Source organism: Acomys minous (genome assembly GCF_964271855.1).
Source record: "Acomys minous genome assembly, chromosome: 9".
Classification (NCBI taxonomy): domain Eukaryota; kingdom Metazoa; phylum Chordata; class Mammalia; order Rodentia; family Muridae; genus Acomys; species Acomys minous.
The window spans coordinates 39,456,143-39,483,310 of record NC_140490.1 but is presented as its reverse complement, the minus strand read 5'-3'; the positions used below and the strand labels follow the sequence as shown (position 1 = coordinate 39,483,310).

The 27,168-nt window shown below is 48.4% G+C and overlaps 1 long non-coding RNA gene across 1 annotated transcript in view; it reads left to right on the top strand.

Moving 5' to 3' along the window:
* The window catches only part of LOC311605360, a 160,996-nt gene that overhangs the window by 33,409 nt on the left and 100,419 nt on the right, over window positions 1-27,168 (top strand). The window contains exon 2 of the long non-coding RNA XR_014781905.1: window positions 1,600-1,761. This is a non-coding gene — a long non-coding RNA (uncharacterized lncRNA). The remainder of the gene's footprint in view (window positions 1-1,599; window positions 1,762-27,168) is intronic.

The window sequence follows — 27,168 nt, the reverse complement described above, 5'->3', positions numbered from 1 at the left end:
ATATTCAATAAAAGAAACAGACAGCTGATAGATTTTAGATAAGCCTTATCTTGCCTGGGGCAGGGCAGATATTAACCTCCTAACTACCCTATGTCTTCCAGCCTCACAGCCAATACCCACTGCTCTGATCACTCCTATCTGGCCAACTTCCCATCCACACCCTATAAACACTCCCACAAGTTCCTCATCTGGGCTGTTTTCTTCCATCCATGCTAATCTGGCCATGTGCTTCTCTCCGTGCTACCCAAGGCCACACTCTCTTCTTTTTTTCTCCTCCGATTGCTCTACTTGCTCTCTTTCCCATGATCCTTTTGTCCCCAAAGCCCAAGAACCGTAGGCCCGCCCCTCATTTCTGCCCTGCCTAGGTGGAGACCATTTATTCAGCCAATCATGGAGGCAAGGTTACACAGCAACACTTAGGGTACATGAGTATCTGCTCACAATAGATCGCAAGCAGACCTCATGGAGCAACACAGTTAATAACCAAACACAAAGCACCAGACCATACTGCTACAGTGGTTCAGTGGTTAGAGGTTCTGTTGTTCCTCCGGAAGACCACAGTTCAGTTCCCAGCACCACCCGGGGCAGGTCATCACCACCTAAGGTTCCAGCTCCAGAGGAGCAGTGCCTTCTCCTGGCCTCTCTAGACACTGTGTGCACATGCTTGGCACACACGCGTGCATGCGCGCACATACACACACACACACACACACACACACACATACACACATGCACACAAATCTTTAAAACAAACATGAAGTCCCCTTTTGTGCATTTCCACTATGCTACTGTCTTTTTTTTTATATTAGTCATTCTGATTGGGGGGAGTGAAGACCTCAGTGCAGTTTTGATGGACATTTCCCCAATCACAATAAGTCTTGGTCATTTGTATATCTCGTCTGTTCAAGTAACTTTCCTACTTTAAAATTGGTTCGGTTTTTTCCCTTCTTGGGTCTTTCAGTCCCTTGTGTCTCCTGGAGAGTATATCCTCTGGTCAGGAGACTGGTGAAGCAGGCTCTTCCCATTGCTATGTTTCGTGTCTTCACCCTCGTGACAGAACCCGTTGCTGCGCAGTAGCCTCCTGGGCTGACAGACCCACTTATTTACTCTTGGTCTTGTTGCCTGGAATCTTAGGGTCTAATCAAAGAAGCTTCAGTCTATTGCAGCGTCTTGAAGCGTTGCCCCTGTTTTCTTAATAGTATTTTCATAATTTGGGGTCTCACATTTCGGTCCTTAATTTTCAGTTGTGTTTTTGATGAAGATTCCGCTTTCCCCAGCATCGTTTTTAGAAAAAAAAAAATCACCCTGTTTGTATGTCACCTGTGTGTTATTTGCCTAGTTTTCTGTTACTTTATCCTCTGGGTCATGCTAAACTGGAAGTCTTCTCTGGATACATGTAGGAGCCTCTGTATTGCTTCCCACTCAACTAGGTAGTGGCTTTGCAGGAAGGACCAAGTCCTTCACTGTCACCCACAGGATGCTGTGGGCCACCTGACCCCCAGGTCCTACTTTGCACATTCTTCATGTTGTTCCCCACTTCCTGGATCATGCCATCCAAAGAAGGGAAACACATAAAATGTTATTTCTGAAATCCTGTAGGTTTGAAAACACCACTTCTGCTCTTGAAGAAAGGACAGGGCTGAAATGCTGCAGTGGCCGCTGATGTCCTGTGCCCCACTCCTTGGACTATGACCATCTCTGTACTTAACACCCCTCCTTCCCTCCCAGAAGCCATGAGGACCGTGCCCATGTCACCTCTAGGTATGTTTTTAAATTTCCTTCTTTTGGGTATTTGATGTTGATACTTTTTTTTTCATGCTTGCTTTTGTTTTTTTTTTCCAATGTTGATACTTTTAAGTCTGAAAAGTTTACTTCTTGGAATTTTAATTGATAAGGATTGCTCACCTACCCACTTCCAGGTTTTTACTCCCCCCCTTTCTCCTTTGCTTTCTTCCACACTTTCTTCCTTCCTGTTGGATCTTCTAAACTTATCTTGCTATTGTTTTCCACTTTTTGTCATTTTTCTTTCTATACTGGGAATTCTTTAATTTTTTGTTTTTAGACTATTTTTTGCCTCCAGACTTTGTTTTACATTCTTGAAAGTGACTGAAAATCTCAAAGAGTTTATGTGGGTCTCGATATCATGCCCTTTACCAGATGAGAAATTAATGGAGAAAAACTTAAAAATAGTTGTTGATTTAAAAATGAAAATTTGTAAGAAGCTAACACAATATTTTGGGAAAGCATACTCTCTCAAACAAGAATGCTGAAAAGCTATATCATATTTTTTATTTTTATAATGTGTATGTTTAAAATATTTATTTTATTTTACATATATTTGTAGTGTCTGAGTGTGCGTTTATAGTGTACATGTATGTGTGTGTGTGTGTGTGTGTGTGTGTGTGTGTGTGTATGTGGTTTTTTGTATGTGGGTCTCAAAGGACAATTTGAAGGACTTGATTCTGTCCTCCTACCATGTAAGTCTCCTGGAATTGAACTCAGGTCACCAGTTTGGGTGGCAAACACCTTTTACCTGTTGAACCATCTTGCAGGACCATGTGCACACTTTTCTAAGTTTGCGGTAATATTGCATTCTATGCCAACAGGCAGATAATTAGCACCTGACATAATAGAACGGCTCTGGTGAGTTGCAAGTTTAGCCTCTTGGGCCTGTAGCCACCACAGGAGGAAGAGTTGCCTCCTGCTCCACAGTATGTTCAGCACAACTTTTAGGTCACATCATGGTGTCTTCAAAGTTCAGAAGTCTGGACAAGAACGGCCTCTGGGCTCAGGGAGGGCCTTCTCTTCCCAGAGGGCCCTTCTTCCTGCATTGCAGAGTGGCTGGGGGACCCAACGTTCATCAGCTGGTGGGGCAGGGGATACTTTGCAAAAGTAAAACAATAGGATTGGAATTTAAGCCCCAGTGTGGCAAAGAGAGAATTATGGAATATGGGGGGCGGGGTATGCTTGGATGGTCCCGAGGCAGGGAGAGAGAGTCAGGGGATGGGCATGCCTGTTTTTGATCATCAGGTGATGTGCCTCCCTCAGGTGACCTTTCTTCCTCTGTTTGCTCACCATTCATTCTTTTGGCCACCGATGGGGGCTTCAGGAAATTCTACTGTGTGCCGAGCTAGGTGCTGGGATTACAGAGATGAACATGATGCTTGCACTGGCTTTGAGGAGGGAACAGAGGGCCCCGGGAAAGGACAAACCCGGGACAGGAGCCTGTACGCCGACTGGTCCTCACAACTCTGGTTTGGTTCAGCCTGCAGTTTGAATTATTGGAATTAGCTCATGATATTAAAAAGTTGAGAGTTTTTCTTTTCCCGTGTGTGTGTGTGTGTGTGTGTGTGTGTGTGTGTGTGTGTGTATGTGTGTGTGTGTGTGTGTGTGTGTGTGTGTGTGTGTGCAGTGTATGCGCATGTATGTATGGAGGCCAGAGAAAACAGTTGAATAAAAAGCTGTACCACTTTCTACCTTTCCCCTTTAGGACAAAGTACATCATGATCCTGGAGCTTGGCTTGGAGCTAGCAAGCCCACGGATCCTCCTGTCTCTGCCATTATCCGACCCCCCCCCCCCACCACCAATGCTATGGTTATAGGTGCAAGGGAGGTCATGTGACCCACTTTTCTTTTATAGGGGTGCCAAGGATTTGAATTCAGGTCCTAATGTGTATGCAGCAAGTGCCTTTGCACACTGAGTCATTTCCCCAGGCCTAGGAGAGATCCTCCTAAAGCAAGCATGGAGTCATGTCTCCATGGAGAGAATGGGGCGAGGCTGGGGGTGCACACACTGGGATTCCTATTGCCTGTGTCGGCATGGAGAGACATTCTGGGATGGCTTCACTTCTGCCCCTCACTGCTGGATCCAGGAGGCTCTGCCCTTGTGACCCCTCCTGCTCTGGATCCAAGTCATCAATGGCAGATCATGGGGTGCTCAAGTCAAGGGACATGCCGTATGTCCTGGGTCATCAGAGTCCCATCTCCGCTTTTAGGTTGTACAAAGAGCTGACAAGCCTGGGAGCCCTCTGGGTGGCTCGCTGCAGGCGGGTCATCCCACTTCAGTTTTCAAGTCCCAACAGTGTGCACCAGTTAGCTGCAGAATGCCGGTCAGGTGCACAGGTCCCAAGTGCAGGAATTACAGCTTCAGCGTGGCCGGAGCATGGCTGTAGTTGTGGGTCCAGGTAGCATGTGGCTTGCTTGCCTCCACTCCCTTTAGGTCTGGAATCTTCCCCCTCCGGTACCATATTATAGCCCCAGGGACCTCAGTGTCCTGTGCAGACTGTTTCTTCGTGGAGGGTCCTGTCAAAGGAACCCTTTAGGAATGGCATCCTGGTGGGCTTGTTGACTGGGTGTCCCTACCCTCAGGCTGCCCGAGGCGCGCTCTGGGGAGGGCTGGGAGTCTGGCCACTTACCTCACCCCATTAGGCTTACAGCAGTACTGCTAGCAGACAAAGGCTCGAAAGGGATTAGGGGCAATTACCAGGCCAGCTCTTTATTCCAAGATTTAATGGGCCTAGCCACTGTAATTGTACCTGCCGTGTTGAGCTGCTCCCCCCAGGCTTGGCTGGGGTGTGGACACTGGAGGGCTCATACTCTTGCTTGCCCACCTGCCCCACTTTGTTGAGTGGCAATTGGAGTGCCTTGGGGGCCCTGAGTGACTTCAGTGTGGCACAGCAGCCTCTCAGAAGCTGATAACGGCTCATACTGGAGATCCCGGAGCCCACTGTATGCTGAGGCTTCTCCACTTTCTCAAGGTCTGAGCTGTTTAAGATATTTTAGTCATCGCTATGTATTTCTCTTTGGGGTCTGTGGGCTCCACAGTCATGTCTAGAAGCTAGGCCAACAGGTTTAGGGAGAAGAGAATTGTGAGGTGGGAAGGCCTTAGGGATGAGAGAGAGAGAGAGAGAGAGAGAGAGAGAGAGAGAGAGAGAGAGAGAGAGAGAGGCGTTTTAGAGATGAGCATTTGCCTGTATATCCTGGTGCTCTGGGGACAAACAGAGCATGTGTCTATCAGCTATAGCTCTGTTGAAGGGATGGAACTCAACCTTGAGCCACAAAACACTTGCATTCTGCTCCAGGGAATGCCTGCTTGGTCCCTCTCCCTCCAAGGCGCTTTCTTATCAGCAAGGCTGCTGGAGGGTTCAGCAGAGGGCATCTGATGGTTCAAGGTATGCATCCTTTTAATCCTTTCAGGGAGCTGGTAAAGTGATCCTGATGGCCATGTTTTTATTTCTTAGAATTATTTTCTAGTCATTCATGTGAACTGAGAGCACCATATCGGTTTTCCACCTTAAGTAAGAGGATTAAAAACGTTGCATAATGCAGGGCCTGAGTTAAGTGCCCCAGCCCCAGCCCCTTGTCACATCATGTAATTAGGAGTAATTGCCAGTGTGGGGTTTTGTGAAGGTGCCCATGGGGGGCGGGGAGTGCCAAAGCCCCCGGGTGGAACCCTTATTTAGCCAGGGAGGGCAGGTGAAGCTGAATGAGGCGCCGGAGTGGAAGTGGTCTTGGCCACCTTCCTCATAAGGACTTGACCTTCCTTGCGGTGTCATCTAGGGCATTACACTGGAGGTATGTGTAGAGGGCAAACCATCATCCTGGGGATTGGCTGGGTCTGTCCCTCTGTTTCTTGGCTGCCTTTGGGGACAGGTATTGGTAGGGACTTCCAGGGTCTGACTTGAAACTGTCAGTCTCTCTCCCTTCTCATATCATTGGTCAAGGAAGATCAAGGTCATCTCTTGGGGGGAGGGGGAGGTGGGAGGCCTTACTTTCTCAGGAAGGGAACTAACTCTCTTCTGACCTAGCATTTCTTGGTCTTAAACTAAAGCTGAGCTTTGAGTCTTTCAAAATAGATGAGCCTTGCCACGGTGGTGGCCTTTTGTGGCCGGAGCTGTGCCTACTGGTGGGGTCTACGATAGAGGTGGGGCACCCCTCAGCCTTATAAGAAGTAACCAAAGAGCATGGGAGTAGAAACATTTGCAATAGCTTGTTCTGCTTGGCACAGTTGTGACTATGGAAGAAGCAAGCCACTCTGATGTCGGTTTCCTGTGTGGTCACCTTTCGGCTCCTTCTGTCATCTGCTGTCCTTTTGATACCACCCTTGTTAATGTTTGAATGTGAAATGTTTCCCCACAGAACCCAGTTGGTGGCACTGTATTCAGAGAGCTGGACCCATTTAGAGGTGATAAGTTGGAGAAAGTGGGTTGCTGTGGGCGGGCCTTGAGATTTATACTCTGGTCCCACTTCCTGTCCCAGCTTTGTTTCTTAGTCTGCTGAGATGTGAGCAAGTAGCTGCGTCAGGCTCCCATAGTCTCGGACACCGCCCCCCCTCCCGTCCTCCCATAGACTGTGTTCCCTTCAAAGCATGAGCTAAAATAGACCTTTCCTCTCTAAGGTAGCTTCCTGTCAGGAAGTTGGTCACACTTCCCCCAGTAGAAGTGAGAAAACAGGAAGAGGGACATGGCTATTCCTTGAGACTTCTTGAGAGGAGGAGGAGGCAGCTAAGGAGAAGAGATACCCAGAATGAGCAGTGACATATTTTCTAGGAGTTGCTCATGATGTCCCAGGATTCTTGGTGTCCTCAGCTGGGAAGCTGGGAAGCCAGGGAGTGTCTTGTCACCTCTTTAGAAAAAGGTTATCAGTCCTGTCCTTGTTCTCCATAGCTATCCTATCCTAGGCAAGGGGAGAGGAGCTCAGAGCACTCCATAGCAGGAACCACTCTGCCTATCCCAGCCTCAGATGAGGAAGCAGTTTTTAACGGTGATGGAAATGACCAATTTGCTGTATGTCAGAGCAGATCTTGAATGCTGGGTTCCAGGCACAAGGGGCCAATCTATGTCTACTTTCTGGAGGTGGTCAATGCACCATACCACATGCTTGCCCAGCAGGAGTTCTCCCCAGAAATGAGAGAGGAATAAGACTCACCCAGGGTTTGTTGGAGGTTGTGCTAAGGACCCTCCATGTAAGGTAAAGGGTGCTGGGCTGGTGAGATGACTTCATCCCCTCTGAACACTTTAGTACCAACAGCAAGGTGTCCATAGTTCAGAGAGGGCAGGTAAAGTGTCACTGGGCACTCAGCTGTTAAGACAGTCTGGCCTTGGTATTTACTCATGGCTTCCAGGGAGGTGTTCCAAGACGTTCAATATAAGGGTATGGTTGATGAGGGGTCAAAGACAACTCAAGGGCCAGGTATTTCAGGACCACTTGAAATACGAATTTCCTGGAGAGTTTCAGAATTCTTCTAGTATTCAAGTTGATTTCTTTAAATTAATTAGAAGTTAGAAATCTAATTAGGAATCAGATGGTCTCTTTCCAAAAATTGAGACCTACTATATATAAAGTACACACACACACACACACACACACACACACACACACACACACACACAGACACTCATATAAGAGTTTAATTGGAATTTTTCTATCCAGTGAGTAATACTCATCCCAGAATCTACAGACTGTGAAATTAAAAGCCCAGTGCTGGGTGTGGGGTCATTCCTCTTGAGTTGTTGGTCAGAGGTATTCCAGACACCTTCAGAACACTACAATACCATTGCTCTTGGCTGCCAACCAGAACTTAATGGCAAGACCCTATTGCTGAAGATACCATATACGATGGCCACAGGATATAGACAAATCGAATTGGGACTGCCCAGTAAGCTTCCTCCGTGCTGTGTAGCTTTCGTAGCACCAGAAAGTAGTATGTAGGCAATATTGGCATAAGTGTTATGGGGTAATCGACACTTTTTGACTGAATTTAAGGCCTGATCCGTGAGAGGAAACACATGTCTAATACTGGAAATCTGGCCATGGTTGGGAGCTCAAAGGCTCAAGGAGCGAACTGTCTACTATCATTCTGCTAAGTGACAGTGTGTCACCCTGTCCTCTAAATACGTATCTGTATTCCAGACTGACATAGGTTTCAGACTTCCTCAGAGAAAGGCAGAGTATAAATGATTACGGAGTGCTTGGCCACAAATGGGACATCTTTATCATCTCCCCCAAGGTTCATAGACCATTGTAGAAGCAGGGAAGGAGCCAGGGGGGGTCGGGGAGGAGGGTACTAAGAGCCAGAGATCAAGGAAGACCAGAACGAAACAATGTCTTCTTGACATGACAGGACTGCTGTACTCAGGAACCTGCATTAGTGTGGTTGCCGGTACAAAGCCTAGACAGGATAAAACCAGTTCCACATTCTAGCATGGTGGAGGGCTCATGAGCAGGTGCCCCTGGCTGGAGAGCTATTGGCAGCTGCTGGCTCCTGAAGAAGGGGAAGTCAGTTTCCTGGAAGGATGTAGCTCCAGGCGGGTCAGCCATGCTTGGTGGATGACCCCATGTTTACGAGTACACGGGCAGTACAAACCGAAATCTGTCCTCAAATCCTGACTTCAGTCACTCTAAATACCCTGACTGTTTAGACAATAAATAAACACACAAACAAACAAATAAATAAAAGACAAAGTTGGAGCCACTGGGAAGGGAGGAGCTAGAGGTGAATATGAGAAAAATATATTGATGGAAATTATCAAGAAACTAATAGAAATACAGCTTAAAAAGGTTGAATAGCTACAAAAATTGAAATTGCTAAAGTCTTCAGCGCCCAAAGAAATTTGCTGTAATAATGAGACTTGGAGGCAGCGGGGCAGATGTCAGGAGAGCAGTCCAAGGTGAGGAGTGGAGCATGCTTTCCCCTCTCTAGGTTACCTCCAGGTCAGACCATCCCTGGTCTGTGGGCAGTGACCTTGTTTCTGGTGAATCACAGGGAGTGATGCCTCCTTCTCCAACCATGTCCCGTTGCTGGCACTGAGCAGGATTAAGAAGTATGTTGAGTTGTGTCATCTTGCCTTTGCCTATAGTGGGAGGGTGACAAACTCTGTCCAGGCTGTGGCTATTTTCTCAGGTTCTGGCCCAGGCAGGAGAGCCGTTTAAAGTGACTGAAGCCAGGATATGAGGACAGATGTGAGAATCCATCCTGTCCAAAGAGGGGACCCTGGCCTCTTGTCCCCCTCCTCTGTAGGAACAACTTCACAATTGCGATAAGCACATCACAGCCATGAAGTTGGGTTTCCTTCTTGTTGGCGCTTGGCAATGCCCAGCTCAGCTCCTTTTATCCCCACCATGCAGATGGGAAGCCCAGGGCTAGAGAGCAGACACTGCCTGCATGGCAGAGCTAGGGTCTGTACCCATCAGCTACCCACCATGCACTGGTCTCTTGCCAGTTGGTGTGTCTTCTTCAGATTGGCCTTAGAGGGAGTTGTGGTCCTTGTGTAGAGTGGAGGCTACGGGGCTGCAGGCCGACATGCCCGCACATGGGTTCCATTTCTTCTCTTCCTAGTGGAAACCCTTCATCTGCTTTAAAAGTCTAGATTTTTGCCCTGATTCCAGGGAAGTAGGTATCCAGAAGAATTTCTTTGAACATGCAGGTGGTGTTTGAAGATATTTCTCAAACATGACTAAACTGTCCAGTGTACATGGAACCTGAATCCTGACTCACACATGTTGCATAACAGGTAAAGCTATGTGGTTTGATATATTGTAAAGCATTTCTATCGATACAGGAATTAAAGGCAAGGCATTGCCAACCAGGACATATTACGGTGGGACCTACCATTGCTGCACCAGAGAATCTATACCACCCCCGGAAGACCTTGTCTTATTCAAGATCAGCATCTCAAGGAGCAAATCTGGACACAGGAGTAGGCTGGCCTTCTAGAGAGTTCTTCACTGTGGCTCTTGTTTCCTTGAGCAGTCTTCTTGGTGTTTGCCTAATAATGTGATGGAGATGGATGAGGTAGGGTGGGGAGTAGTCCTCCAAAGGACCTCCTAGATCTAAGGGTAGGTGGCCTCATTGCTGTCGCTTTCTGTACTACTTCTGTGGCTTCCTGCAAGGCCTATTGGGGCATCTATTCCTGTTAGTGAAAAAGAAAAAAAATGTAGCTTCCTCAGGCCCGGGGTCTCCTTGACTTGCTTCACACATGCAGACCTAGGTTATGGGTAAGGTGTGGTCTGCGGATCTTCTGGCAGAGGCTTTGGGTAGGAAGCCACAGGCTGGCTTCCGAGCATCTCACACTTCACACTTGACTGACATTTTACATTTGCAGTAAGGAATTCACTTCATGACGCCCTTGTGTGCCAGACACCATGTGAGAGTCAGCAGGTGTGGGCCTTAAACACCACCCAAGGAGTAACCATGCACCTTGTCCTTGTCCCTTAAGGCATGTATGCTGCCCTCTTACAGGGACTCTTTCCCAGGGTAAAACCCCAAGGAGTGCCAGTTCCCATCTTACTGATGGCTTCAGAGCGGGACTTTAGAGCCAGCCCCCAAGGTCACGAGGACAGGGGAGACTGCTTGCCACACACTAGGCCAGTACTCAAAGTCTCAACTCATCAAAAACAGATCTGGGTTTATCTTAAAGACATTTCAAAAGTGAACAAGATTTCAAAACAGTTATTTCATAGACGTTTCAAAATTAGGAGACCTAAAAATCCTATCCTGTCAGCCTGCCCTGGCTTCAGTCAGGCCAACCTGCTGACTGGCTTCTTACCTCTCCCCCTTTCCTCCAACCCCTTGCCTCAGCTCTGTGGGATTGGCCTCTGGGTAGGAAATCTGGCCTGAGCTTGAGAAGGAATCATTAGCCATGTATAACAGCATGTCCTGGGAAAGAGCCCTGGGCACTCTCCTCTGGTCTATCGTGGTGGCTGGGGCTCCAGCCTCCCCTGACTGGTGTGACAGAAGCCATTTTCCTTGCAGGCCTTGGTTTACAATAATGGTGAGGGTGAGTGCCACCAGGAAGCCCCAGTGGTCTGTAGTGTCAGACTCCGTACACTTTCGCAGGCTTGTGCTCACCCCCACTTCACAGGTTAAGTCACACGTCTCCCTGGACACCAGCTGGGAAAGCCTTACTTTGTGCCGACATGAGCACGAGATGCTGTCCTTTGCTGGGGGTATCCATGACATGCTTGCTAGGTTTTTAGTCTAGGGCTTATGCATATAGCCATATAGCATGGGTGACAAACCCAATGATGTCCCTCGCTGTGTCTTTCCTACAGGCTCACCCATGATTGGTGGACATTTCTTTTTTCTTTTTCTTTTTTTTTTTTTAAAGTTAACTCTTCCCTCTTCTCAACCACCCATTAGTCTTCAGAAAGTGGAGACCTCCTCCCATATCTTCTGACCTCAGTCTATCAAGTTTCCTCTGGACTGTGTCCTCTTCCTCTGTGGACTGGCAAGGCTGCCCCACTAGGGGCAACGATCAAGGAATGGGCTTCAGAGTCCATGTCAGAGGTAGTCACTACTCCCCATGTTAGGGGACCCAGAAGGAGACTATCCTGCCTGTCTACTACATCTGAGCAGAGGGTCTCAGTCCTCACCGTGCGTGGTCCTTGGTTGGTGCATCGGTCTCTGCAGCAACACCACACTGGTCTCCTTGTGGAGCTTCTATTGCCTGTAGGTCCTTCTACCCCTAAACTCTTCTGTAAGCCTCCCTGTGCTCCACCTCAGATGTGGCTGTGAATCTCAGCATCTGCTTCAATCCCCCATTGTGTTCAGTTTTTCTTTTTTCTTTTTTTCTTTCTTTTTCTTTTTTTTTATTAATTTATTCTTGTTACATCTCAATGGTTATCCCATCCCTTGTATCCTCCCATTCTTCCCTCCCTCCCATTTTCCCCTTACTCCCCCCACCCCCCATGACTGTGCCTGAGGGGGACTTCCTCCCCCTTTATATGCTCATAGGGTATCAAGTCTCTTCTTGGTTGGTGGACATTTCTTGAAGACCCAACTGAGACTTTGGGCTCGGCAGGGAGAGTTTCCAAAGGATCGTGTGTTTTAGTGTGAGCGGTATCAAGTTTCCTCCGAATGGAGCTAAGTGAGTTTTAGGACTGGCCTTTGCACTCTTTGCCATCTGCTAATTGTCATGAAAGATATCTCCTTATCTTATCATAATGATCAGAATGGAAATGGGGGACAGTGGGGACCCCTGAACAGACTCCCAATGTGCCTGCTTCTCCCTGGCTAGAGGCAGACTTGAGGTGGGTGTGAAGGAAATTAAAGAGTAGATTTGCCAGGGCTGTGAGTCTAGCCTGTTTGCTGGGCCTACTATGCCTAGATCATGGAAATGTGGCCTCTTTTTTTTTTTTTTTTTTTCCATCCTGGAAATGGGCCCCAGGAAGCTACCACCTGCCACTTTGGTGGAGAGGGCGGGAGGAGGCTTGCACGGCAGGTACTGTAGGTGCTGTGTGAAGTCTGCAGGTTTCACTCGGTTGGGATTTGTCATCTGGCAAATTGTCAAGTATCTGCTCTACGTGTTCGTGTTAGCTGCGGCCTCCATGGCCAATCCACATGATGAAGTATCCAGTCAAGTTTTGGCAATTCCGAAGGTGTGGCAATCGCGGCTCTTGCAAGGGGCCAGTGCGGAGCGTTGCGACAGAGGCCCTTGTGCTGGGCCTGCAGGATGCCCTAGAAGGGAGTTGGAGGGTGGAGGGCACCCTTGACAGTTGACATCTGTGTCAACAGCACCCAGTGACACATCGGGGGAGGACGAGCCTGCGCTTGGCAGGCCAACAATGGGCTGATTGACAAAATGAACTTTCCCCTCGAAGGCCCCACCATTGCCGGAGAAGGAGCCGGGGCGGATGGTGGTCTTTCTGCCCCTCTACTTTGGGGCTTCTCTGATTGGCGCAGAGCATGGGTCAGACGCCCGGGTGTGGGCTCCTGATGGGGTCATGACACTCCTCTGGGAGTTGGCTTTGGGTTGAGGGGCAGGCTGGCAGGTCCTTGGCGTGCAGGAACAAAGGCCCCGGCAGCTCAGGGGTGACGAACACCGTGTGGCTGGGCCTGGGTGGGTGATGTGTCCACAATGCCTCCAACCCAGTGCGAGGTGGGAGGAGCTTCACACGCGGCTGGGTTGGTGTATCTGCCCTCCGACAAATAGAAGCATGTTTTGACGTTATTCATATTCCTTAGGAACAGCAATGCTGTATGCTGGGCTTGGGTCTGCTCTGGGGTGGAAATCTCGTCTTTTTAAAGCACCTCCTTATCCCTAATGCACACACAGGCCGCCTTGCCCTGCAAGGCTGCTGCAAGTCTTATGTAGACTGCCAGAATCTTCTTTACTGCTTTTTGTCTGTGCTGCCTCCAGAAGAAATGAACCAAACAGGTTTTCACACGGGCCCTTAAGACAGGCCATTGTCTCAGTGTTACCGTCAATGGGTAGCGCATCTCTGGCTTAAAACCTTTGACATGTTCGGTGGGGGTTTTTAGGACAGATGGGACAATGCTCAACAGAGTCCAGCCTCCACTTGGCTGCTTGCTCTCACCCCCCCCCCCACTCCGGCCCCTGTTTTCTGTGGGCTCTTTGGTGGGACAGAATAGGAGCGGTACTGGCTCCTCCTCAGAGAATGTCTTTTCTCCCACATCCGCTCTGTTCTTTTCTGTCCAGTGAAGGCCTGTTAACCCTTCAGTTCTTCAGGTGACTGCTCCTATAGACGGTTTCTGTTTTGTTTGTTTAGTTGTAATTTCTCTCTAGTCTGAGAAGAGATTCTGTTGTCAGAAGTGCTGTGGGCCTGTTTTGGTTTTTGGCTCATGAGGCCTTATTTCATCGTGCATCTGGTCATTTTTGACTCTGTGTTAGTCCTTGATAGCAAACAATTATTTTATCAATAAAGTTTTATTTTAGTGAATCAATTACTTATTAGGGTCTCACTGTGTAGTCCTGGCTAGTGTAGAAAGCTCTATGTAGACCAGGCTGGCCAGAACTTACTAAGATCTGTGTTCCGGTGCCTCCCAGTGCTGGGATTAAAGGCGTTCGCCACTTGGCAGTATTTTAGAGAAGGTTTTCATATGCTGCTCAGCACGAGCTGCAGGCTCATGGTCAGGCTTGTTTGCCCCTGACTCATCTTTGCTCTGATACTGTAACCCTCAATGGGCTCATTTGACATGGATGGGACTTAGGCTTAAGCTTTTGCGGTCCTCATCCTAGGAGGCTGTCACTAACTGTTCCTTCTGAACAGGAGAACTTAGCTTTGGGTGCTTGGTTTCCATTTTCACATTCTTGCCTCTTTGTATCTTTTTTTTTGTTTTCTGTTTTTTTTTTGTTTTGTTTTTGTTTTTTTGAGACAGGGTTTCTCTGTTAGAGTCTTGGCTGTCCTGGACTCTCTTTGTAGACCAGGCTGGCCTCGAACTCACAGTGATCCGCCTGCCTCTGCCTCCCGAGTGCTGGGATTAAAGGCCTGCGCCACCATGCCCAGCTTCTTTGTAGCTTTTTGACCTGCCAGTTCTTCACAAATTTTTAAGAGCTTCCTGATTCATTTAAGAAGATTAAAATTGTCTTATTTAGGGGTTTTGTGGTATCCTCTGAAGGAAGTTTATTCAAGTTTACCAGCTTTTTTAAAAAAAAGATTTATTTATTTATTACATATACAGTGCTCTGCCTGCATGTACACCTGCACACCAGAAGAGGGTATCAGATCACATTATAGATGGTTGTGAGCCATCATGTGGTTGCTGGAATTGAACTCAGGACTTCTGGAAAAGCAGTCAGTGCTCTTAACCGCTGAGCCATCTCTCCAGCCCCAATCAGCTGTTTTTAGGAGAATGAATTCTTGAATTACAACTGTGACTTTTCTATGGCTCCCTTCTCAGAATTCCCGCATGGATCTGGGTCTCTGATTATGCCTGCCACTGGTCTTATTACTTAAACTCTTCATTTCATTTATGTGCAATATAGTGAACGCCTCTGTCAACTCAGACCCCGAAGGCAGCTCCAGGGCTCGCAACTGTTCGGTCACCATTTTGCCCACAACACCCAGAGCAGAGTTTGACAGGTGGTCTGCGCCTGAGGGTTAGTTATACTCAGAATGGGCTCTGCCTTGTTACCTGGACAGCAGGTTTTGCTTGTCCACGTGTAGTTTTTGCTACTTATATTTTCACCCTCTATATTTTGTATCCATCATGCACTGGACCACCAGGACCACCTGACATGAGCAATGACTTCAGTTTAGTGTCCTGAGTTTGATATTTTCCCCTCCTTTTTAGCGCACGTGCATGTTTGAGTGCACAAGTAATCTACCGAGGGTATGAGTGTTTTATCTGTGTGTATGTCTCTATACCAAATGTGTGCAGTGCCCATGAGGGCTAGTAGAGGGCGTTGTAGCTCCTGGGAGTGGAGTGTGAGGTTGTAAGCTGCCATGTTGATGCTTGGAATTGAACCTGGGTCTTCTGGAAGAGCAGTCAGTGGCCTTAACTGATGAGCCATCGCTCCAGTCCCAGGCAGTTTGCGTGCTTGTTTGTGTTTGATTGCCTACTGTGTTGGGTACAGATGAGTCCTTGAGTATAACCCACTCACTCGGGCATAATTCAATGTTCCCTGCAAATCTAAAACTCAGTAAATGATGCTTTTTCTCCTCAGCCACAATGATGACACAGATATAGGGTAATAGTTCCAGAAATTATGTTTAAAAAGAGAGAAAAATCGGAAGAAAAAGGAGGTCACTCAGCCTAACCATTTTTTCCTTCCTTTTCTCCCCACTTTCTTTCTTTCATGTATACTTATATGGGGAGTGTGCTTGCCTGTGTATGTGTGTATAGAGGCCAGAGGTTGACTTCAAGTATTTTCCTCTATTGCCCTCCAGCTTTAAACAAACAAAATTCCATGTGTGTACGTGTGCGCGCACATGAGCAGGTACATGCTTGCATGTGCGTGCATGCGTGCGTGCGTGTGTGCTTTACTTACTCAAGTGTTTCCCAAAGTATTGTCAAGGCAGCCTCAGGTCTGTGGTTTCCTCCTCCCCCTCCTCCCTGCACGGCTGAGGGTTGAACCTAGGGCCTTGTGCTTACTGGGGAAATGCTGTACCACTGAATTACTTCATCAGCCCCACCTTTAGTTTTTGAGACGTGCTTTCTCACTGGACCCAGAGCTTACCCACACCTTGACTGCCTGGCTAGGGATCCTCCTGACTCAGCCCTCCTGGTGCTGGGGTTACAGGCATATGCCACCCACCTTGCTTTTTACCTAGGCACCCAGGATCCGCACTCCAGTCCTCATCCTTGTTGAGCAAGCCCTTGCCACTGCACCCCCCCCCCTAGCCTCCCCACCATCACCAGTCTTCATGCCATGCAGACTCTATTTAGTTTTAAGGCTTCCTTTGTGACTCTCGGCTTTACCATATGGGTTCAAACGTCTACCCTGAGTCACCTTACCCATTCAGGCAGTAAATGCTCGGAGCCGGAGAGTGCGTCAGTCTGGTAGTTTGGTGAACCTTGGGATTCGTTCTGTAGTCTCCTTTTATCTTTGCCTGGTCTCTAGCCTCATCGGGACAATGTGGTGGTGCTTTAGCCAGGGTAACCTCCTTAAGAATTTTGTGGGTCCCCTCCACAGCCCCTCTAGATCATCCCACCCCTGCCTTATTTTTTGTTTTGGTTTGGCTTTTTTGTTTGTTTGTTTGTTTTGTTTTGTTTTTTCTGAGATGGTCAAAGGAATCCAGGATTTACACAATCTTTTCCAGGAGCATTTAAAACTTTTAAAATTACATCTTGGAGGTAAGTGTGTGTGTGTGTGTGTGTGTGTGTGTGTGTGTGTGTGTGAGAGAGAGAGAGAGAGAGAGAGAGAGAGAGAGAGAGAGAGAGAGAGAGAGAGGGAGAGAGAGGTGTAAATGTGCCATGGTATGTATGTGAAAGTCAGAGGGCAATTTGCAGAAATCTACTCTGTCCTTCCACCATGTGGGCCCCTAGACACCTCACTCGGGCCATCACTTTGCTGGCATGCACCTTTACCCCTCACAGAGCCTTTTGTGTGACTGGTTGCTCTGACCTCCCTGGGAGTCTAGCTAGGGCCAATCATACCTGCATTTTCTACTAAATCTCTTAATGCTGCTGCTTTTGCCATCTCCATAGGCTGAAGGAGCCCCTAAATCATCACACTGGCTTCGTTCTTATTTAACAACATGTCCTTGAAGTTATCTTGTCTCTACCATACTTTAATCAGAGCAGCAAGAATAACTTTGCTGTGTAGTCAACACATTTCCTGGACCCCGCTTAGCTAAATATCCAAGTACACCCCAAGTGTTACTTCACAGAAGCCCACATGACTCCAGGGAGCATGTCTACTGGTCTTGTCTGCGTGTAACAAGATCCTCTCTCTTCCAGTTTCCAGTAACATTTCCTTGTTTTGTTCTGAACCTCTCCCAGCATTGCTGTTAGCACCCGGATCTGTAACAGCCCATCTTCAACAACTCAGTTCATCCCCGAAGCAGCGTAGGCTTTCTCTACCATGTCCCTCACTGTGCGCGTACCCTTAGAGAGTTCCTAAGTATTAATTTATACAAGCAATCTGTTCCAGGGAAATTTGGTTTTCTATAACAATAAAGCTACACCTACACTTCTAAGTGTTTTGTTTTTGTTTTTCTACAGCAGCACCCCACTTCTGGTACCAAAACCAGTGTTAAGTTTCTATAGTTGCTCTAACAAATTATTACATCACAAATTTATTATTATCTTACAGGCTCATGGTCAGAAGTCCAAAGTGAACTCAAGTCAAGCTGTCAGCAGGCCAGCTTTTCTTTTTAAAGAATCTAGAAGAGAAATGACTTTCTTGCCTTTTTCAACTTTTAGAGGCCACACTTGCTCTTTGCCTCACAGACCTGTCCATCTTCCAGGCCAGTAATAAATGACTGTGCCTTTTCCCCTTGAGTCTCTCTGAAACTGACCTTTTTATCTCCCACCTTTAAGGTGCCACCTGGGAAATCCATGGTAACTTCCTACCTTAGAGTAAGCTGATTTACTGACTCGACTTTTGCCTTGCTATGAAACCCAAATATTCCTAGGTTCTAGTATTTAGGACATGGCCATCTTTGGGAAGCTATTATTCTCCCTGCCGCATCCAAACTTCCAAGTTGGCTGGTCAGCCGAGAGTTGGGGTCCATTTCAAAGTTTGTTCAGTGGTTCTGTGAAGCATCTAGTTTCTTGATTGGGGAGGGGATCTTAATTTCTCAGTGCTGCTATTTCTCTATCTGTATAATGGGGCAGCAGCATCACAGTTGTGAAGAGAAAGCAGATACTAATCATCCTCTTAAAGCCCAGGTAAGTGTGTGGGGCTGGGTATCTACTGACCAAGAGGGCTTCCAGGAGGTAGCAGGAGGAGCCAGAGGACTGTCTGGAGCTTATAAGAAGGACGGAAGGTGATAAACACATACTGTGTGCTCGGCAGCTGTTTATTCATTTTGTCCTGTCTCATGCTGTCCACTAGATCCATGGCTTTGACCACTTAAAATGTGGCCATGTGACTCAAGAACCAACTGTTTAGTTTCTTCCGCTTTAATTAAAGTTCATTTAAATTTACATAGTCAACGTGGCCAGCAGCCACCATCCTAAGAGGCACAGTTCTGACAGGCTAAGGGGCCTGAGGTCTGGTGTGATACCTGGACTGTGTTGGGGGAAGGAATTGGAGTTGTGCATGTGACTGCTTTCTTCTTCACTTCAGTTCCACTGTTGGCCGTTTTCACTCCTTTGCCATCTGGGCTTTGACTTGGCTTCACTTCCATAAGCCTTTATGACGGCTTCATGGTCACACCTGTAGTTAGTGAGTGACTTTAAGGGATTTTAATTGGGGTTTTTCATTGGACATTAGAAGCATGCATGCTGGATGTTAGTTCAGGTGCTGGCATCTGAGATGACAGCAGCGCCGTTGTCCCATGCGGGCTGTAGCATACAGTCCCAGTACTTAACTCCCCAGTCGCTAGTGCTTGTCACTTGTTAGTTCAGAGCCACTGGTGTTTGCCCTCTTGGGGTTCCTTTCCCACTGTGTGCATATAATCGCTTTCTTGGCACAGGAAAGAGCAAGTGGTATTGTAGGGGTGGAGGTTGGCACGGCCATGCAGTGGGGACCTGTGGCATTGAAGATGCCAGCCTCGGGAACAGATTTCTCATCTCCAAATCCCTAGCTATGTCCCCACAAGTGGCTCATTAGAGCCAAGGGACTGTGTGTGTTGGGGTAGGACCTGTGGTTGGTGAGGGTAGAGATCCTGGCAGAGACTGGCCAAACATTTGCCCAGGTAGAGGTTTCAAGCTTATGGTTTAGGGGATGTGCCTGAACTAATCCTATTATTAACTGGATTATCTCTTCAAACTGTACTAGCTCCTGTGGGTCCCGGTGAAATGCTCAGTCTGGCGGCAGCGTGACAGGTCGTACCTTGGGCGGTGCTTGATGTCAGTGAGCCTGCCACCTGTGTGGAGTCAGGCGGCTTCTGCTTCTCCCTGGGCCACTGGTTGATTCACTGGCTCATTCATATATCAAGCAGTCACTGACACTAGCTGGACACTGGACTTGGAGCTGGCTGCTAGAGTCCCAACAGTGACCGAAACCAGATGGAATCTCATGGGCCTCACATTGTAGAAAGGCAGGCAGAGACCAGGGGAAGAATGTGAAAGGTAAAAAAAAAAAAAAAAAAAAAAAGAGGTGGAACAGGGCTGTTCACAAAGGTTTCCCAGAGTGCCTGGCATCGGCGCCAGTCTTGGGCAGTGATGGGTTGGTTGTGTTGACTATGGATTCTGCACCAACAATCCTTTATCTTAGATGTGCTGCAACAGAGGTCTGGAAGCTTCCTAAGGACCCACACCACACTCTAGGTCCATTTCATAAGCCAGTGAGATGCTGGAGTGCTGGAGTATGTATGTGGGGGGAGGGCACACATTTCTCAAGCTCTTAGCCTGACTGCTGGGAGGAGCGGCTTTGCTATTGAGTCCTGTCAATCAGGGAGATGGGCGGGCAGAAGATGCTCTGTGTTATTAAACCTCCCCAGGGAATGGCTGTGCTTCCTCTAGCTGCTTAGTTCTCTGTTAAGCTGGAGGACTGATTGATGGCAGTAGTTTTAATAACTCTGTAAACCAGGGCTACTCAATGTAGGATGAATTTGGTGGAGATGTAAATATTTTATATCAGAGTATTAACTGCTTATTAAAAGTATATTGGGATTTATACATTATGTGGATGTAATTATAACCATCACAGTGGGGTCCTGGGCTGGCTGAAAACATCTCTAACAGAGCTGTTAATCCAGAAATTTGTGTGCTGCAGTCAACTGTCCTTTAGATAGAGTGTTTTACTTGTCCTATTAGGTAGAAATTAAACACAGGTATAAATGTTGCTGAAAGTGTAGCTTCGTTTTCTGGCCCTACCACGTGGAGGTCACCTGGGACTATCAAGCCTTGCCATAGCTCTTCCGAGACAAAAGAGGCTATTCTGTGGCTGTGAAGTTTTATTGGCCTGTGGTGACAGGGTCACCCCGAGGGAAGGCTGGGTGCTTAGCTCCCTGGTGCAGAAGAGCCTGACTGCCTGGGTGTTTGTGTGTTTGGGATACCCTTGCTGACTGACATCCTCCCATTGTGCTTGGGGAGAGAGTTGTCACACTGAGGACACTCAGGAGTTTGAGGCAGGCATGTGATCAGCATATGATTTTCTTTAAAGCTGGTTATCTATAACTTTCCCTATAAAAATGTGTCTGTACAAAACACGAGGCAGATGGCTCAGGAAAACAAATACTTCTTGAATGACAAAAGGGAAGCATGGATTGAGGAGACAGCTTGGAGTCCATCTGTCTGTCCATCTGTCCATTATTCCATTTATCCTTCCCCTCTCTCCATCCCTCCATCTCTCCATCCCTCCCAGGTACTGAGTACTAGACACTGTTGCTAGGCACCAAAGATGCAGCAGCTAGTGCAAGAGACTCCCTGCCTACACGGCACTTCTGTGACACCAAGGAAGTCAGATGGCACGAGGCAAGCACACAATGTATCCACAGTCCAGGTGGCACAGAACCAAACATAAGCGAATGATATCTGTTTCCTTGTTTGCCATTTGTTTAAAAAACCCCTATATAGTATATCGTAAGAATCACATTTTAGTTTTCCGGGGGATTCCGAGGAAACGTGATTCCTGGCTGTGTCTTGCTGTCCTGTGTGGACATCTTTCCATGGTAATTTACTGCACTGTGGATTTCTCTTTTGGAAGCTAAGAAAGTATATGGCACACTTCTATGGCAACACCGAATTGTCTCTAAATTTCCTAGGCTGTGATTAGCACCACCCTCTGAGATCGGGGGACACTATCCACTACCCTATGGTTGGAATGGTAACTTTTGAGTCCTGAGAGCTCTCTATAGTGCTCTTGTCCCTTTATGCTCTGTCTGTACCTATATAAATATGGCACACGCATAGAAACACACTCGAACACCAGCTCCTGTTCTCAGGGAAGGCCATGTAGCAACTGATAATCATCGCAAACATCTTGGCTCTGCTGTTCTGAGATCTGCTGTTTGTAAGCAAGGTCTCGGGCTGTGAGCGGAGGCTCCTCCATGTGCAGATTAGGCTCGTTCTGGTCTGGGGAGCCATGCGGGGTGGCTTGGGACATTTCTAGGATGGAGCTGGAGAAGCAGGAGGTGAGAGAAGCAACTGTGCAGAGGTAGTGACTCCGGTTCTCGCCCCATAGGGGGAAAACAATCCCTTTTCGGATTTTCTTACTTTACTACATATGTGTCTTGTCTGCATGCACCTATTGTACTATATGTGTGCCGTGTGCCTAGTGCCTGAAGATGTAAGAAGAGGCCATTGAATCCCCCGGAGCTGGAGTTACAGATGATTGTGAGTCACCATATGGACCCTCTGTGGGAGCAGCCAGGGCTCTTAACTGCGTGCCGTTTCTCCAGCTCCAATGAGGCACACTTCTGCAGTGGGGGTGGGGGACAAGTACAGGCACCTCCCAAATGTTCACTGTTTATCCCAGCACAACTAAGCCTATACTGTCCGTGATGGTCACCACTAGTCACCTGAGGCTTTTGAGCCTTTAAATTATGCCCACTGAAGAATTAAAAGTTTAATATTTGAAGATCCTAGTTGAGGTTGGGCCATGGTGGCGCACACCTTTAATCCCAGCACTTGGGAGGCAGAGGCAGGTGGAGCTCTTTGAGTCCAGGACAGGCAGGACTACACAGAGGAACACTGTCTCAACCCTGCCCCCCAAAAGATTCTACTTGATTCAGATTTAAAAGAATTGTTACAACTGGCCAACAGAAGCAGGAGGAGAGAAAAGAACAAAATAGATTTTAAAAAATTATTGGAATACATTTAAGACACTGAGACCAGCTTGAACATACTTGAGTAACTGTGTTTTATGAGGTATATTGATGCTAACCAAGGAACTGGGCCAAGTCTGGCATTTAAATTGAGATGAATTTTAAGCACAAAGTATACACCAGAGTGTGATGACATAGCACAAAAGGAATGAAAAATATCTCATTAATAACATTAAAACATTTATTATGGATTAGCGTATTGTTTGGGTATGTCAGGTTAAAGAAAATGCACTGCTAAGATCAGCTTTACTTGTTTACTTTTGGAATCGTAGTGTCTGAAATGCCTGAACATGCATGTATGGTTGGCCCAACACAACGTTCCTACTGGGTGCATGGAAGGAAGCCCTTCTCTGACCCTTGCTTAGGCCAAAGACGCTTTATGACTGTGTGTGGCTGAGCTCTGCTGGTAGCTTCCATTAGTTTCCTCTGTCCTGCGCATTTTCCCTGGGGCTTCACTTTGGAGAGGAGGTGACTCTTCGGGGATCTACATGGAGGGCACCCTTGCCTTGTATAAGAGGACAGTCTTCCATTCCAGCTACAGTCTTGTCTCTGTGGCTGCCCTGACATCATTGGCGCAAGATGATGTCATCGGTAGCAGGAGCTGATGAGGTCATCAGTGGTGCGAGCTGATGAGGCCAGCAGGATTGTCATTTTGCGTGAGGGTAAAACGACCTTCACCAAGCTCATAGCCAGAAATCAGACCAGACCCTGGGGTCCTGTTTTCTCTTCAGTCTTTCTCGTGGTTGATCTTGCTGGCTGCACATGCCAGGAAATAGCAGCCGTCATAGGCTAGTCGGATGAAGACCTAGAAGAGCATCACCTTTGTGGGGCTTGATGGCTTCCTCCTGCGCTCTCCTTCTGGGTGTGTGGAGGACAGTGGCTAAGTAGCAAGTGTGTCAAGCCAAGTCTTTAGAATACTGAAGGATGCAGTGGTGGGAGGGGCCACATGATACCTGTGTTTAGCCTTCACTGCACAATCCCTTACCTGCCCCGTTCTCTCTAGGGGCCTTGCCTGTGGTCTTGGGATGTGTTGTGTGCTCCTATTTACTACCAGTGTGATCTAAGACAGTCATCTATGTGAAATGGGGCTCTACTTTGTAGGGAGAGGGTTAGCCAGAGCAAGGGTGTAAACCACTGGGATAGCCTGGCTCTCAGTGTTGTGAACATGGTGGCTCAGCTTCATCCAGACACCTGCAGCTTTTCTGGGACTTCCTTGAGTCTTCGTGGAAAGCAATGACCCAGGGAAAAAGAAAGCACTTAGGGTATTGAGCGTGGGGGGAGGGGGGAAGGCAGGACACCAGGGTGTGGGATGTTCTCTGGGTTTTTTTTTTGAGTGTCCGTACTCAGCCTTTAGTGGTCCAGCCAGCATGTTATGGAAGAGTGGGCAGAGCTGCAAAACTCCTGAGGCTTCAGAGACAGTTGCTGTTGCACGAGGACAGATCCATCACTCCTGTGAAACTGTGAGCCTGGGGCTGCCTCAGTGCAAATGAGGTTCTCCAGGGATGCTTCACGATCCCAGATATTTTCTCGAAAGTGTTAGTCAAGTAGGAGCCAAAGGGATTCCTATTTTTTTTTCTTTTGGATCCACTCAAAGTCCCTAAGGGCACCCCTGCCTTCCAGAAGAGATTACACATTCTGGATTGTGTAAACATTGTCTGCCCAGCAGACATCTATGGCGATCTTCCTTACTCCAGCCAACCTGCCTCCCAGGGAGAGACCACGGCCAGCCCTGGCACGTGAGGGCCCCGAGCTGGCCCTGGAGACTTACAATGGCCCAAACCATTTTCTCTCTGGCCTTCATTCCGCCTCGCCGGGAGGCTGCTCTTTGTCTGTGCCAAGCTGCTGTTGAGCAATGCTTTGTGGGGTTCCTGCCTCCTTCCTTCCCCCTTCCCCATGGAAAGTGATGGCCCGCTTTCTGGGCACCAGCCACCCTTCCTGGTACAAAGCAGGGGTCAGGAGAAGTAGAAGGCACGTTCCAAGCCACTTACACCCAAAATGCTGTTGGCTTTCTTTCTTTCTTTTTTCTTTTCTTTTCTTTCTTTCTTTTTTTTTTTCTTCTCAGTCAAGCAGAAGTGCCTCTTCTGTGTCCCTCTCTGCCTTGGGCCTAGACAAGAGGGCCAGTGGGCAGACTGACAGCCAATGGCGTGAGATCTTTTCAGAAACTGGAATCTCTGGCTGGCCTGGATTCATTAAGCTCCGGCTTTCCCTTGCCTCTGCTGATGGTCACTGGGTGATAAGCAATTGTGTCTGGCCCTCCCGCCTTTGAACTAAGAGCTCTGTCTTCCCCCCCACCTGGGATCTGTTTTGAACTGTCAGTTTCCAGGGATTAGATGCATGTTTAGGCTGGATGAACTCATGAATGAAAATATTTTGCTTCGTGGTTTCGGCAACAGAGACCTGCACAGCGGCCCCCTTTTCTCTCTTCTCTCCCCCCTGCACACCCGCCCATGTAGGCCCACCCTAATAGCAGGGGCCAAGCTGTCCCATGATAGATGGGAGGGAGCCTTCGTGCCTTGATGAAGCCAGATGACCCAGCAGCTTCAGAGACAGGTGAGGGCTTTTTGTTTGTTTGTCTGTGTGTGTGTGTGTGTGTGTGTGTGTGTGTGTGTGTGTGTATGTATGTATGTATGTATGTATGTATGTATACTTGTTCCTGGTTCTAAGGAAGTTCAGAAGGGTGGAGGGGCTCTGCTGGCTCATTGTGTGGGAGCGAGGGAAGGCAGGGAGCATGGCTGCCCAGGCTCATGTGCTGTAACCAGCTGGGTCCCAGGGCCACTGGTTTCTTGAGCTTCAAAGGGTTCAGGTCATGTGGCTGAAGAGCTGGTCAGTCTTATTATCCTGAAGGTGTGTGTCGTTCAGAGTTCAAATCTCCACTTTTCCTCCTCTTAGTTGCAAGCCCCTCAGAAAGTTGAGTGAGACCGTGCCCTATTCTGCTACCAATGAGGAGGATGTGGTCACACATCTCACCTAGCTCTGAGGGCCGTCAGTGTGTAAAGAGCCTGCCAATCACAGTGTGTGGCATGGGATTGACCTTGCTTTTTCCAGCCTTGCTCTTGGACTTGGCTGGACCAGCATCCTGACCAGGGCCCACTCTTTCCGTGTTCCCTCTTGCCTATGCCAAAAGAACATGGACAACCCAGTGGCACTTCTGGAACCTTCGTGTGGTAAAGCCATCAGCTACCAGGAGAGTAAGTCTAATAAACATACTGGTGCTGTAGTGAGCCATGCTTACTCCTACCAATGTGTAGCTCTGGTGTGCTCCACAAGTGTGAGGTCAGTGGCCACTTTCCACAGGTCACCTGGTTGGCATTCTCTGCTGAAGGGCATCATTGGAGCCTTTCCGTAGAGGACATAGTGTGGGGAATACTTGGACGTGTCTAGATACAATGAACCATATTGCTTAGTGGTGAATAGGGTCAGTTGAGGATCAAAACAACCCAGCCCCAGTCCTGTGTTGGTGGCTGGTGTCTAGCCTGCCTAGGTGGCCAAGTATGAGTGGTCTATGCCTCAGCAACAACACCTGCATGTGTCTGAGGGAGCCGTGTGTGTAGGGGTGTGTATATGGGGGAGTGTGGAGGATGGATAAGTTATTGGGCATTTCTCATCTTAACTCCTGACTCATGGCTTTGTTAGTATATTAATCATTTTTCTCGTGTCTGAGACAAAATTCCTGACCAAAGACACTAAAGAAAAGAGGACTTATTTTGGCTCACATTTTAAGGACATATAGTCTACAGTGGGTGGTGTCTGGGTGACATGGGTGTTGGGTTTGGCGGCAGTTTTGCCAGGCCTACGTGCATGCTGAGAAGAAGGAGGAGGGTCCAGGAACCTGGAAGTGGAGTTGTAGTATCCTTTGTTTCATCCATGCCTATCCAGCACTGGCTGTGGGTTAGGGCCTGGCTCAGGAGCTGGGGAGACAGCTTGGTGAAGAGGGTAAGCTGCCTTGTACCCTCAGACAGTCACAACCCATATGCATAGCTCGGAAGGACAAGGAACAGTGAGCGCTGACTGTGTGTACCATGGGCTGTGTGAGCACAGAGGAGGACAGTGCAGGAAGGCTTCCTGGAGAAAGGTATATGAGAGCAGAGGCATGAAGAAGCAGGGATGGAAAAACACGTGGGGTCTGGGGTGTCGTCAGGCAGGGTTGCTATCCAGCCACTAGTGGGGAGAGTCTGTAGCAGCCAAATGGGATTCTCAGGGAAAGCAGGACCCCACCCACCCCCACCCCCAGGATGGAGGCTGCTCCCCTGATGGAGCTGGTTGAGGCATGAATGGGGCTACACAAAACGAGGATGTTGTCTCCATGGGCCCTGTCTACTGCGGAGCTAGCAGTACAGAGCAGATGTAGCAGGACCGGCACAGGCTGGGGAGGTGGTCAGGCGGTGGTCCAGGGGCCTCCTGGCCTTGCTCTGCTCCACAGTATGCAGTCCTTCCAACCTGGGGATTGGTGTTTTCCATATCTACTGCTGTGTTGGGAGCCAGGGATAAGACTGTCTGAGGGGAAGGCTGGTCCCTGCCTGGCTCTGTTCATCTGACTGTTGCTTGGTGAAGGCACCATTTGCCATCCCCCAACCTGGGTCCCGGAAGCACTTGCCTGACTTCTCTGTGAGGTAAGCAGGCCCTTGAACTTGGCTGCACTAATGTGGCCAAGCACATGCCTGGCATCTCAGCTGACCCACACTGTTTCTCCAAGCACCAGCCCTGCTGCCTACCATCCTCTCACTGGACATTGGTACTTTCTCGCCTCTGTAACCAGGCTTACCTTACCCCTTTCCCTGGGTCCCAGGCCCATTTGTTTAAATCCTCATCATCCTTGCGCACAGACGGGTACAATCACTTACCCTGAGATGGCATCTCTCACAGCTCTTTCAGTTCTCAGAAGCAGTTCTCCCTGCTCAGGGTACCACCCTTGAGCCTGGTGCTTCCTACCCCACCACAGTCCCTATGCAAGACCACTGGGCAAGGGGCCCCTCCAGCCAGCCTGTCCCTCCCTGATGTACCTCCACAAGGCTGGGCATGCTGGCATTCTCTAGCGGCCTTTCTCAG